At 43.6% G+C, this 14,350-nt stretch overlaps 1 long non-coding RNA gene across 1 annotated transcript in view; it reads left to right on the top strand.

The window, feature by feature from the left end:
* The first annotated feature begins 6,461 nt into the window (after window positions 1–6,461).
* Window positions 6,462–14,350, top strand: part of LOC134345217 (uncharacterized) — a 42,687-nt gene continuing 34,798 nt past the window's right edge. Inside the window, exon 1 of the long non-coding RNA XR_010017639.1 lies at window positions 6,462–6,577. This is a non-coding gene — a long non-coding RNA (uncharacterized LOC134345217). The remainder of the gene's footprint in view (window positions 6,578–14,350) is intronic.

Below are 14,350 nucleotides of genomic sequence, written 5' to 3'. Positions count from 1 at the left end.
TCCTCTATTTGATCAGAATAATGTATATCTTTCAATTAACATCACATTAAGTGTTTAATCCATTCATTCGCAGGTCGTCTCTTTTGGAATACGTCATCTTGCAAACTGGTTGCCACGTTTTCTAGTGTAGTATTTATCAAGTGACTTCTTTGAAAGCGATTTCAAGCTTGGGAACTTGGGAGTGGATGTTCGATTCCCTAGCAGTGAATGTCACTAATTACCTGCCCCGTCCAACCAGTTCACGTCACGCGAAGAAAACTCACGAATACCTCTGCTTCCCCAGGACGCTAAAGAAATTTCCCATGTCCCCGTCAACCCCTCCTTCCTGAAGGTAGTGGGTCAAAGAGATTTTGGGAAGGGTGGTAGGGATCTTCATCAATGCTTCAAGCTGGCTGTAGCTCCATGGAAGCTTGTATGGCCTGACGTAGACTGGCATTTGTTAGAGGTAAAGAGGATAGGAAAATATAAAACTGATTTGGTAAGTGCATTTAACTGTCATGTGATGGAAAAGTATAGTGATTATACTCAGATTTATACGGATGGTGCTAAGGAACCTGAAACAGGAGTGACAGGGTTTGGGGTGGCTATACCAGCAAAAGAAATTGGAATCAGCAGAACATCTAATAAGTTAGGGGTGTATACAGTGGAGATTCTGGCAGTGTTGGTTGCATTGCGATGGGTGGAGAAAGCTAGACAAGTCGAAGTGTTGATATGCTCAGATTCATCCTCAGTTCTAGCAAGTTTAAGGTCTTTTCACTCAAACAGTCGGCAAGATGTACTTTATGAAGTCCTTCTGTCAGTCACAGGAATTGCAAATCAGGGAGGTCAGGTAAAATCTCTATGGGTTCCAGCACATGCAGGGGTGAAGGGGAACGAGAGGGTGGATGAGTTGGCAAAGAGGGCGTTAAAGAAAGAAAATGTAGAAATGCACACTAGAATCAGCAAAGCAGAGGTTAAGTGTGTAATCTGGGAAAAAGTCAACCAAATGTGGCAAGAAAGATGGGACAGGGAGGGGAAAGGGAGGCATTTTTTATCAAATACAAAAAAGTGTTGCAGGTACTAGGGTAGGTGGTGGATACACAAGAGAGGAGACTGTGTGGACTAGGTTAAGGCTGGGGCATTGTGCATTAAACAAAACATTGAAAATGATAGGGAAACACCAGACAGGATTGTGTGAGGAATGTCAGGAACAGGAGTCAGTAGAACATGTAGTTCTGAGTTGCAGGAAGTATGGGATAGAGAGAGAGATGATGAGAATTAATCTAAGAGAACTGGGGGTGCAGGAATTCACATTAAAAGGGTTGCTGGGCATAGGTGAGAGAGCACAGTTTAGGGTATTTTTAGCTTTCTTAAGGGGTACAGGGTTTTTTTTATAAGATATGACGGATAAGTAGAAATAGGGTACTAGGATGGCCAAAGATGGGAGGATAAAGTGTAGGTTAGGGGATGTGTGTGTGTGTGATTGGGAGAAGGGATTTAGAATGTAAGTCTATTGCACACTCCGGAGCAGAAGGCGGCAGTAATGCACCATTAAGCTGGGTGCCAACTGCCGTAAAACAAGCCATAGAAGAAGAAGAAGAGGATGCTTCAGGCCCTTCATATACAACCCTCCCAGTAAATGTAACAAATAGTGAGGAGGGAGACCCTGGTGATCCTCTCGGCATTTTTTACTGGCCTCTGTAGGGTCTTGCAGTCCAATATCTTGAAGTTTCTGTACCACACAATGATGCAGGCATACTGGACATACTCAATGGTGCTCCTGCAGCAAGTTGTTAGAATGGGGGTGAGGAGCCTTCCATAGCTCAACCTCCTCAGAAACTATAGACACTACTGTGCCTTCTTGAATAACGAAGAGATGCTGTAGGTCTAGGTTAAATAGTCCATTATGTGCACACCATGGAACTTTGTGCTCTTCACCCTACTGATGTGCAATGGTGAGTGGCTGACCTGCATCTTCCTGAAGTTCACAACCATCACTTTTGTCTCGTCCACATTGAGCCTTAGGTTGCTGGTCTCACCCCATTTGACAAGCAAATTGCAGCTTTAAACAGAGACAAAATCATCTTGCAGTCTTTTGATGTCAATGACAACTGTAGGTTGGAAATGAGGTGATACTCTGTTTCTGCTGTTTATGTGGAACTTCTGATGCTCCCAGTGAATGCTCTTAAGGTTCCTAATGTTGTCCATAATATTCCTTACCTAAAAATCTCCTTTCTGAAATCTACTCAGCGATTGAGCCTCCACCGCCATTTTAGTAAGGTATTTCAAAGATTTGTCACCTCTTAGTGTAGAAATTTCTTCTCTCTTCTTCTTTAGTGACAACCCATTTTTTGTTACTATGACCCCTAGTTGTAGAGAGCACAGCCAACTGCACCTAACAAATCATGTCTGTAAATATTTTATATGTTCTAATAAAATCTTTCATTTTTCTACACTCAAGGGAGAACAGGCCCAACTAATTCTGATATGGTCCACATTATTAGAATTCCACATATATTGCACAAAGGACTGAATTCGTGTCAGCAAGCAGAAGAAAGCAATGGATGACTGGAAATGCTTCTACATACCAAGACATGATTTACAAGTGGGATGTCTTCGAAGAAAACATTCTGTTAAAAGTAATTTTGTAAATTGAAAAGACTGGGCAAAATAGCGCTGTAAAAATGATAAATTCAAAATCAGAGTAATATTTAAACCATCCAGTACATACAAGGGATTAGGAGTTCTGAGTTTCATATTTGCATTTTAATTGAATTACGAATAGATTGCTGCAATATAGATCAATAAAATAGATTAAGTAGTAATCACAATTTCAAAGTGTATTAAATCTAGCTTCCAATTGATAAAGTCAAAAGTCAAAGTTAAGTTTATTGTCATATGCAGTGTTTAAGAAGCATTTAACAGGCGGAGAATGGAAAGATATAGATATATGGATGTGTAGGCAGATGGGATTCATTTGGATTGACATGATGGTCAGCACAGACATGCTGGCTGAAGGGCTTGATCCTATGTTCAATGCACAGAAAAAAACAAACATGAATTATACAAAATTATACAAGAATGAATGTGATTAGAAATTCATTTTAGTACTAAGTGGTTACAGTGGTGCTATACTGAGGTAGTGATTAGAATTGGTTGGTCAGGTTGGTTCAAGAACTGAATGGTTGAAGGGAAGTAGCTATTCTTCAACCTGGTGGCGTGGAACTTCAGGACTTTGACAGTATGTGAAACAGAATTTACTTTAATATGGCTAAGTTTTGTACTATTAATATTTTAAACATTAAATGCAGTGTTTCATGGGGTTGTTCACAAATTAACTGCAGATATACCTAACAATTGATCACTTTTATTTTAGCAAATATAGGTCTAAAGAATGCCAATGTTCAATTTTTAAATGTCAAAGTAGAAGATTAGCTAAATGACTTGCCACATCTTAGGATGGGAAATAAAAGTTGTTTGCAATATATTCCAACTGCAGACGTGCCAGTGTCCTACACAATGAGAACAAGACATATGCACTCTTGCAATAAAGGACAATGCTCGCTTAGCTATCCTAAATGATTGCTGCTCCTTCGTGTTAAATTTCACTGATATTCAGAGCTTCATTGCACAAACACATTTCAATCTCTCACCATTTAAAAATATGTTGTCCTTTTTTTGTCTTCCAACATGGACAACCTCACACTTTTTCCATATTCCTCACCTATCATGTCCTCATTTCATTACATATCCTGACTATATCCCTCTGAAAACTCTGGGCATTCTCCTCAAAGTCCACACTGACATACAACAGATTTAGGCCGATCACACTACATCTTCTTATCTAAACTATTGATATAGATTGGGAGCTGCCAGGGCCCTAGCAGCAATTCTCATGGTACACGATTAGTCACAGCTTCCAATCTGAAAATTGCCCTTTTACTCCTGCTCTCTTTTATGTTCTTAGACCATTCCCCAACATATGCCAGTCTATTACTCCCCTTCTATGTGTTTTAACTTGGTTTAGTAATTTTATAAAAGGATTTCTTCTAGTGTAATTAGATTACAACCTCATATCTACTCTACTAGCTACAGATACAAAAAATGTTTGATAAAGATATATTCATAACCTCCCTGTTCTTATATTCTAAGCCCTAGCTTTCTTCAGCACCTTACAATGTACTGTATGTTGCCTCTTTCAGTGATCCTTGGACTTGTACAACAAGGTCCTATTGCTTCTTGACATTACTGTGGGTTCTGCCATTCATTGTGCAGGCTATACTAATATCCAGTAAGAAATAAACTATCTTTCAGTAATTGTTTTATGTGACTAAATTATGATCCTGACTGATTACTGAAATAGTGGATATTTCCCTATATTATATAAACATTCATTTAAATTGTACCTTTAAGGGATTTTAAGATCATATGGTTGGGGGGAAATTGATCTCAGACAGGGTGAAAATATTTTGTAACCTGAAGCTTTGTATGGGTAGTGAATTTACCAAAGAAAGGAGGAAAGGGAGGAGCAGAAGATATGGGCTTTAGGGAGCACTGAGTGCTGGTCCCAAACAAATACAATTACCGGGGCTAGGTAGGAGCAACTAAGGAAGAACACCAATGGACCAGAATTCCCAGATCAGGACTTCCATAAATGGACACTGATAAGAGAAGAAAGTATGAAAAAGTAAGTTTATATTAGACGGAAACCTGCATTGATACAAAAACTTGCCAGGGAAATCATTAAGCACTGCCAGTGTTTGGGATTTATATAGCACATGGAATTTGGGAGGAGCAAAGGCAGCAGATGTTTATCGACATTATCTGTGAGGGAAGGTATATCTACATATAAAGAATATATGGAATCAGAATCTAGGAGACACAAGAGGGACTGCAGATGCTGGATTTCTGGAACAATACACACAAAATACTGGAGGAACTCAGCAGATCAGACAGCATCTATTCAGTGAAATGAACAGTGGACAACTCAGGATTGATTCTGATACTGTCCGGCTTGAAATAATTGCCAGGGTATGGGATGAAACTAGTGAAGAGACCAGGATTTGTGATGAAACCCAATACAATGGGTATAGCCAACATTTAAATTAAACAAATGCTGGCTATTCAAGACTGAGCTTTGAACAAATAGTTATTGATATTGCTTCTAAAAGGGAAAATGTGAGAAAATGTTTTAGTTTTTATGTGTAGGTCATTAACATATGTGTAGATGATATGCTCACCTCGTCCGTCAACACCACCTCTTTGGTCAAGAAAGCATCCTACAGTGTCTCTGCTTCCTGCGGAGACTGATGTGAGTGAACACCGCGCCCCCCCCCAAACCCTATTATAACCAATTTTAATAGGAGCAACATTGAGATTGTCCTGACTATCTGGCATCACTGTCTGGTATGGGATTTGCAGGGCATCTGACTACAAGGTTTGTGAGGACTGTTGAAAGGATCATCTCTTCCACCCATTACAAGTATTTATCAAGAGGGCTGCTTATGCAGGGCCCTCCCATCCATCCATACATTTCTTTTACCCCCTTCCAGCAGGCAGGAGGTAATGTAGCATTAGGAACTGTCAGAATGGGAAACAGTTTTTACCCCCCTGGCCAGATGACTATTGAACTCCCTGCCATCATCCTGGTCTCATCATGTATGAAGCAACAGTAGTGTCATACTCACAAACAAGAAAAAACCTGCAGACGCTGGAAATCCGAGCAACACACACAAAATGCTGGAGGAACTCAGCAGGCCAAGCAGCATCTATGGAAAGGAGTAGAGTCAACGTTTTGTGCAGAGACCCTTCATCAGGATGTCGCTCCTATGTTTCAGACCGAGACCCCAAGCCCTGACACGTTTTTAACTTGTATTGTAAATGCACCTTATTATTAGCTAATTTATTTGTGGTAATATTACTTTATGTGTTATGTGTGTGCGTTATATGTACTGTGATGTGCACCTTAGTCAGAAAATGTTGTTTCGTTTGGCGGTATACACATGCACAGTTGAATGACAATGAACTTGAACTGAATGCCGCAATGGAGAGAGGCTGCATCACCTCCCTTTTCTCAGCTAAATATTAAAAACGTTCTGCTTGAAGTCGTTAGTTATTATTTTCTGTCTGAAGCAGAGAGAATTGTGCTCTCACCATGATCCCCCCCTGCTCAGTCATCACGGATGCTATCTGGGCAACAGACAGGAAGTGTCAAACGATCTGGTGGAAGAACTCAGGCCAACACACACAAAATGCTGGAGGAACTCAGGGATCATGCAGTATCTGTGCGAGGAAAGAAATTGTCGCTGTTTTGGGTCGAAACCCTGCTTCAGCAGAGTGCGGTGAGATGGCTAGAATGAAGAGAAGAAAGGACTCCGAGGCCATTGGCGGACTGAGGAAGACTGGAAGAAACAGGCGGGGGAGTCGAGCGGGCGCAGAATTGGAAGACTGTGGCAGCTGAATGATAGATGAAGACAGACAAAGAAAGGAAAAAGGGGAAACAACAGATGGAGCAAGGTGGGCAGAGAGGAGTGTGAAGACGGGAGAGAGCTGCTGGAGGCTGGCGCGCAGGATCACCAGTCCTGGTTCTGATAATGAGGTGAGAATGGGAGTTGGGAAGGGAGAGGTGATCGACGTTTGCAAACAGATGGGAGGTGAGGGGGAAACGTGTGTGTGAAGTGGATGGGGACAAAGACAGGCAGAGGGTACCGGCGGATCAGAGAGAGAGGGAGCTTGCAGCCACAGCAGATCGCACATTACTCCGGATTCAGCCACCTGAACCCCTTCCGTCTCTCCACATGAAGGAAGTGATCTGGTTCTGTATCCGGGGCGGGCGGGCTGAGGCGGAGTCCATCCGGAGTGGGAAGGGGTCTGCTTCGCTGTTGACAGCATCTGCGGTTTGCTGGTCAGCAGACAGCCAGTCCGGGGCTGCAGGGAGGCGAGAAAGATGACCAAGTTCTCTCGCCCGCAGATGGCTGCCATGGTGCTGTTTTCCTTCCTGCTGACCCTGAGTTTGGGCTTGTGGCTGCCCGAGATGCTGAAGGCGTTTGGTTGCCCGGAGGAACTAGTGACCCAGAACATCTTTCTGGTGTATCTGATGTTTGTGCTGTGCGTGGCAATGCCCACTCTGCCCCGCGGCTCTGTGAAGGTAGGGCTCACCAATGAGCTTTACAGGAAGATGTTTGCTGCCCGCCGCACCTCCGACACAGCGATAGGGTCATCAGCGAGGGGTCACCGCTCATTGATGTTTCGCTCCCTTAGGCCTGGTGGCGGAGCAGTGCCACCCTGCAGTTAGTCAGACCCCAATTGCTGTCCTTCCTCCTCAGCCACTACTAAAAGCTGCCCTTTCCTGCCGCTTCAGCCAACTCACTCGTGGCTCTCCGGGCTCTCGCTCTGGTCACTGCCTCGCCGATACGACAACTCTCGACACGGTCTTTCATTCTGATTAAATGCTGCTCGTTTCCAAGGCAGGCGACGTTTTGCAGTAAGACTAGACTCGTCTAACCAATGATCTTCAGATGGACACGGGTCTTGCTGGGTGGCCGTAAAAAGCGTCACTCAGAGCAGGGCATTTCAACTCGTATATCTGACTTTCGGTTTGTATTTTAGTCTGCGGCAACAAAATTCCTTTGTTATTGAAGGGAAAATATTAATAAATCCCCCAATTTATAAATATCTGCCACGGGATAATTGGCTTACTGTGCTGAATTATACTACTGTTTTCTGCATTACCATTATACTCCCTGGAAGGCTATTGATTTCGTGTTGAGGATCTAGTTCAAATCTGTTTACTCCTTTCCACTGTCAAAGTTTATTCTACCATTCATTCGCGTAAAGGTAAACATAATTGGGGAAAGATGTTCTTTCATAGAACATAGAATAGTACAGCACAGTACAGGCCCTTCGGCCCACAATGTTGTGCCGACCCTTAAACCCTGCCTCCCCTATACCTCCCCCCACCTTAAATTCCTCCATATACCTGTCCAGTAGTCTCTTAAACTTCACTAGTGTATCTGCCTCCACTACTGACTCAGGCAGTGCATTCCACGCACCAACCACTCTCTGAGTAAAAAACCTTCCTCTAATATCTCCCTTGAACTTCCCACCCCTTACCTTAAAGCCATGTCCTCTTGTATTGAGCAGTGCTGCCCTGGGGAAAAGGCGCTGGCTGTCCACTCTATCTATTCCTCTTATTATCTTGTACACCTCTATCATGTCTCCTCTCATCCTCCTTCTCTCTAAAGAGTAAAGCCCTAGCTCCCTTAATCTCTGATCATAATGCATACTTTCTAAACCAGGCAGCATCCTGGTAAATCTCCTCTGTACCCTTTCCAATGCTTCCACATCCTTCCTATAGTGAGTCGACCAGACCTGGACACAGTACTCCAAATGTGGCTTAACTAGAGTTTTATAGAGCTGCATCATTACCTCGCGACTCTTAAACTCTATCCGTCGACTTATGAAAGCTAACACCCCATAAGCTTTCTTAACTACCCTATCTACCTGTGAGGCAACTTTCAGGGATCTGGGGATATGTACGCCGAGATCCCTCTGCTCCTCCACACCACCAAGTATCCTGCCATTTACTTTGTACTCTGCTTTGGAGTCTGTCCTTCCAAAGTGTACCACCTCACACTTCTCAGGGTTAAACTCCATCTGCCACTTCTCAGCCCACTTTTGCATCCTACAATGTCTCTCTGCAATCTTTGACAATCCTCCACACTATCCATAACACCACCAACCTTTGTGGCATCTGCAAACTTGCCAACCCACCCTTCTACCCCCACATCCAGGTTGCTAATAAAAATCATGAAAAGTAGAGGTCCCAGAACCGATCCTTGTGGGGCACCACTAGTCACAACCGTCTAATCCGAATGTACTCCCTCCACCATGACCCCTGGCCAAACTTCCCTGAATCCCATGCCTTCTGACTTTCTGAATAAGCCTACTGTGTGGAACCTTGTCAAATGCCTTACTAAAATCCATGTAGATCACATCCAGTGCACTACCCTCATCTATATGCCTGGTCACCTCCTCAAAGAATTCTATCAGGCTTGTTAGACATGATCTGCCCTTCACAAAGCCATGCTGACTGTCCCTGATCAGACCATGATTCTCTAAATGCCCATAGATCCTATCTCTAAGAATCTTTTCCAACAGCTTTCCCACCACAGATGTAAGGCTCACTGGTCTATAATTACCCGGACTATCCCTACTATCTTTTTTGAACAAGGGGACAGCATTCGCCTCCCTCCAATCCTCCGGTACCATTCCCATGGACAACAAGGACATAAAGATCCTAGCCGGAGGCTCAGCAATCTTTTATCTCGCCTCGTGGAGCAGCCTTTGGAATATCCTGTCAGGTCCCAGGGACTTATCTGTCCTAATGTACAAACATTTGTATTTTAACAACTCCAACACCTCCTCTCCCTTAATATCAACATGCTCCAGAACATCAACCTCACTCATATTGTCCTCACTGTCATCAAGTTCCCTCTCATTGGTGAATACCGAAGAGAAGTATTCCTTGAGGACCTCGCTCACTTCCACAGCCTCCAGGCACATCTTCCCACCCTTATCTCTAATCAGTCCTACCTTCACTCCTGTCATCATTTTGTTCTTTACATAATTGAAGAATGCCTTGGGGTTTTCCTTTACCCTGCTTGCCAAGGCCTTCTCATGTCCTCTTCTTGCTCTTCTCAGCCCCTTCTTAAGCTTCTTTCTTGCTACCCTATATTCCTCAATAGACCCATTGATCCTTGCTTCCCAAACCTCATGTATGCTGCCTTCTTCCACCTGACTAGATTTTCCACCTCACTTGTCACCCATGGTTCCTTCACTCTACCATTCTTTATCTTCCTCACGGTGACAAATTTATCCCTAACATCCTGCAAGAGATCTCTAAACATCAACCACATGTCCATAGTACATTTCCCTGCAAAAACATCATCCCAATACACACCGCAAGTTCTAGCCTTACAGCCTCATAATTTGCCCTTCCCCAATTAAAAATTTTCCTGTCCTCTCTGATTCTGTCCTTTTCCATGATAACGCTAAAGGCCAGGGAGCGGTGGTCACTATCCCCCAGATGCTCACCCACTGAGAGATCTGTGACCTGACCAAGTTCATTACCTAATATTAGATCTAGTATGGCATTCTCCCTAGTCGGCCTGTCAACATTCTGTGACAGGAATCCATCCTGGACACACTTAACAAACTCTGCACTGTCTAAACCATTGAAACTAATCAGGTGCCAATCAATATTAGGGAAGTTGAAGTTACCTATGATAACAACCCTGTTATTTTTGCACCTTTCGAAAATCTGCCTCCCAATCTGCTCCTCGGTATCTCTGCTGCTACCAGGGGGCCTATAGAATACTCCCAGTAGTGTAACTGCTCCCTTCCTGTTCCTGACTTCCACCCATACTGACTCAAAAGAAGATCCTGCTACATTCCCCACCCTTTCTGTATCTGTAATAGTATCCCTGACCAGTAATGCCACCCCTCCTCCCCTTTTCCCTCCTATCTATCCCTTTTAAAGCACTGAAATCCAGGAATGTTGAGAATCCATTCCTGCCCTGGTGCCAGCCAAGTCTCTGTAATAGCCACATAATTCATGTATGTATCCATGCTCTATCCAGTTCATCACCTTTGTTCCTGATGCTTCTTGCATTGAAGTACATGCTCTTTAGCCCGTCTACCTTACTACCTTTACATCCTTTATTCTGCTTCTCTTTCCTCAACGCCTCTTTATATGTTAGATCTTGCTTTACTCCATTCACTTCTTCCACTGCTTTATCGCTCTGGCTCCCATCCCCCTTGCAAATTAATTTAAACCCTCCCGAACCATGCTAGCAAACTCACCTGCAAGGATATTGCTCCCCCTTGAGTTCAGGTGCAACCCATCCAATCTGTACAGGTCCCACCTTCCCCAGAAGAAATCCCAATGATCCAAAAATCTAAAACCCTGCCCCCTGCACCAACTCCTCAGCCACGCATTCAACTGCCAATTCTCCTCCAATTCTCACCATCACTATCACGTAGCACTGGCAGCAATCCTGAGAACGCCACCCTTGAGGTCCTGTTCTTCAGCCTTTTGCCTAGTTCCTGAAATTCACACTTCAGGACCTCATCCCTCTTCCTAAGTCATTGGTACCAACATGTGTCATGACTTCTGGTTGCTTTCCCTCTCGTACCAGGATGTCGTGCACCCAGTCAGAGACATCCCGGACCCTGGCATCTGGGAGGCAACAAACCATGCGGGTGTCCTTCTCATGTCCCCAAAATCTCCTGTCTGCTCCCTTGACTATAGAGTCTCCAATGACGACAGCTCTCCTCTTCTCTGTCCCACCCTTCTGCACAACCGTGTCAGACTCAGTGCCGGAGGCCCTGCCACTGTGGCTTATCTCTGGTTGGTCGTCCCCGCTAACAGTATCCAGGACGGTATTACCTATTATTCGTGGTTGAGAGTGTGCTGACCTTTTGCATCACAACCTGATACTCCAGCTGCAGTGCTGTCAACAGAAAAGCCTTGTAGAGGGTGGTTAGGGGAGCAGAGAAGGTTATTGGGGTTTCCCTACCTTCTGTCCAAGACCTCTTTAAGAGTCGATGCCTCTAGAAGACACGGTACATCATTAAAGACCCCTCACACCCTCTCCATGAACTGTTTGTTCTTCTGCCATCAGGCAAACATTGCAGGAGCATCAAAACTAAAACCACAAGGCTGCTAAACAGCTTCCTCCCACAGGCAGTCAGACTGCTAAATAGCTGCTCTACCTGACTCTGCTTTGGACACTTTTAATTTGCACTGGACACTTATAACTTGATTTTAACTGACATATGGCTGTTGTGTTTTACTATTTATTGTTATGTTTATTATTTAGTGTTGTGTTTGTTATGTTATGATTGCACTGCTCCTGGGAAGCGCTGTCTCATTCTGCCCTGCAGAGCTGATGTACGGTTAGAATGACAATAAAGTTTTTTTGAATCTTGAATGACTACAAGGGTGCTCTGCACTACCTGTCTACTCACCTTTGCTTTCCCCCCTCTGACTGTCACCCAACGACCTGCTTCTGGCAGCCTAGGTGTGACTACCTCCCCGTAGCTGTCATCTATGACTGCTTCATTCTCCCTTATGAGTTGAAGGTCATCCAGCTGCTGCTCCAGATTCCTTACACGGTCTTTGTATAGAAATCATCTTCTCCCTGTATATTTCTAGCTTGTATCCTTTCATAAACAAAAAAGCTTAGTTTCTATTAATCCTCAAAATTTTCCGATGCCAATATTCACTCCTATTCTATTTAGACATAACCTTGACCGAAGTAATTAGTGGATTATTCCAAGTGCCCATGACAGTCACATTGGCCTTGGAATGAAAAACTAAACCACCTGTCTTGTCATAAAACACCTTCAAGAATTTTTTTCTGTCTGTGCGTAGAGAATATTGACTATGTTTAAGCTTAATGATGAGAAGTGAGTTCCATTCCTTTAAGTTTCAATTTCTTCTCTGTAGAATGGAGCCAAATATTTTTCGCATTGCTCATACTTCCTGAGCAGAAAAAGGTCCTTTGGAGTATGCAGGCCTCCCCTTCACATATTCTGTGAGCCTGTTGTTGTCCTTACAATCTTTTATGTGGTGGTGTTGTGGGGCAATGGCATCAACACGAGTGGTGTCAACAGGCTCAATCAACTGATTAGAGAGGCTGGCTCTGTTATAGGGGTCAAACTGGACACATTGGAGGCTGTGGTAGAACAAAGGACCCCACGGAAAACTCTAGCAGTTCTGGACAATGTTTCTCACCCTCTGCATGCCACTTTAGTTGAACAGAGAAGCACCTTTAGTCATAGATTAAGACAACTGTGCTGCTCTAAAGAGCGCTATATGAGGTAGTTCTTACCCTCAGCCATTAGGGTTAGAAACAGTGAAATATAGCAAATTAAGACAGGTCTGGGTCCGATTCTTTTCATTGGCGGCCATTTTTTTAACGCCAGATTTTTTTAACTTTCCTGTGCTTCATTTCTGTCCAACTTTTGATATGTTGTTCAGTATGTCTGAAAGTACAAGAAATGACAATAAAACCCTTTTTTGCAATTTTTTTGGGGTAGGGGTATTTTAGTGCTACATTGACAGCATTAGAGATTGAAAACTTGGCTGAGTGGTGTAATAAGAACAACCTCTCACACAATGTCATTAAGACCAAGGAACTGATTGTAGACTACAGGGGAGGGAAACCAGAGGTTCATGAGCTAGTCATCATTGAAGGATCAGAGATGGAGAGGGTCAGTATCTTTAAATTCCTGGGGGTCACTATCTCAGAGGACCTGTCCTGGACCCATCATATAAATATAATTGTGAAGAAAGCATGATAATGTCTCTGCTTCCTCAGGAGTCTGCGGAGGTTCAGCATGTCATCAAAAACCTTGGCAAACTTCTATAGATGTGTGATGGAAAATGTGCTGAATGGCTGCATTACGGCCTGGTATGGGAACACCAATGCCTTTGAGCGGGAAACCCTCCAAAAGGCAGTGGATTCAGCCCAGTACATCATGGGTCAAACCCTCCCAGCTATTGAGCACATCTATATGAAACGTTGCCAGAGAAAAGTAGCATCCATCATCAAAGATCCTCACCATCCAGGGCATGCTGTCTTCTCACTGCCGCCGTCATGTAGAAGGTACAAGTGCCTCAGGACTTGAACCACCAGGTTCAAGAACAGTTACTACCCCTCAACCATCAGGCTCTTGAACAAAAGAGGATACCTACACTCATGTAAGGACTCTGTTATATTGTTAATTCATTATTTATTATTTATTGCTATTTATTTATGTCTCCATTCACACAGTTTGTTTACAGTTTATAGTTCCTGACGTTCATAATTTTCAGTTACTCTAACTAAGAGTGCCCGCAGAAAAATAATCTAAGGGTTGCATGTAGTATTTTATAGTCCTACCGAAGGGTTTCAGCCCGAAATGTCAACTGTACTCTTTCCATAGATGCTCACTGGCCTGCTGAGTTCCTCCAGCATTTTGTGTGTGTTGCTAGGACTGGCTAAATTATTTAGTTCAAGGAAGCTTGCAAACCAGACTGATACCATCATTTCAAAGTTCAAAGTTGAGGATCCTGTTGCAGAGGGAGGTACGGAAGCCTGTTTTTCAACCAGAACAGTAGGAATGATGGTGTTAAATGCTGAGCTAAAGTCAATAAACAGAATCCTAACATTTGTAGGTATTTGCATCGTCCGGGTGATCCAAGGCTGCGTGGAAAGCCATTGAGATTGCATCTGCTGTAGACCTATTGTGGCAATAGGCAAATTGCAGTGGATCTAGGTCCTTCCTGAGACAGGTGTTGATTCTAGCCATGAACAACCTCCCA

The sequence above is a fragment of the Mobula hypostoma genome, chromosome 4, assembly GCF_963921235.1.
Source record: "Mobula hypostoma chromosome 4, sMobHyp1.1, whole genome shotgun sequence".
NCBI classification, from domain to species: domain Eukaryota; kingdom Metazoa; phylum Chordata; class Chondrichthyes; order Myliobatiformes; family Myliobatidae; genus Mobula; species Mobula hypostoma.
This window is presented reverse-complemented; position numbering and strand designations above follow the sequence as displayed.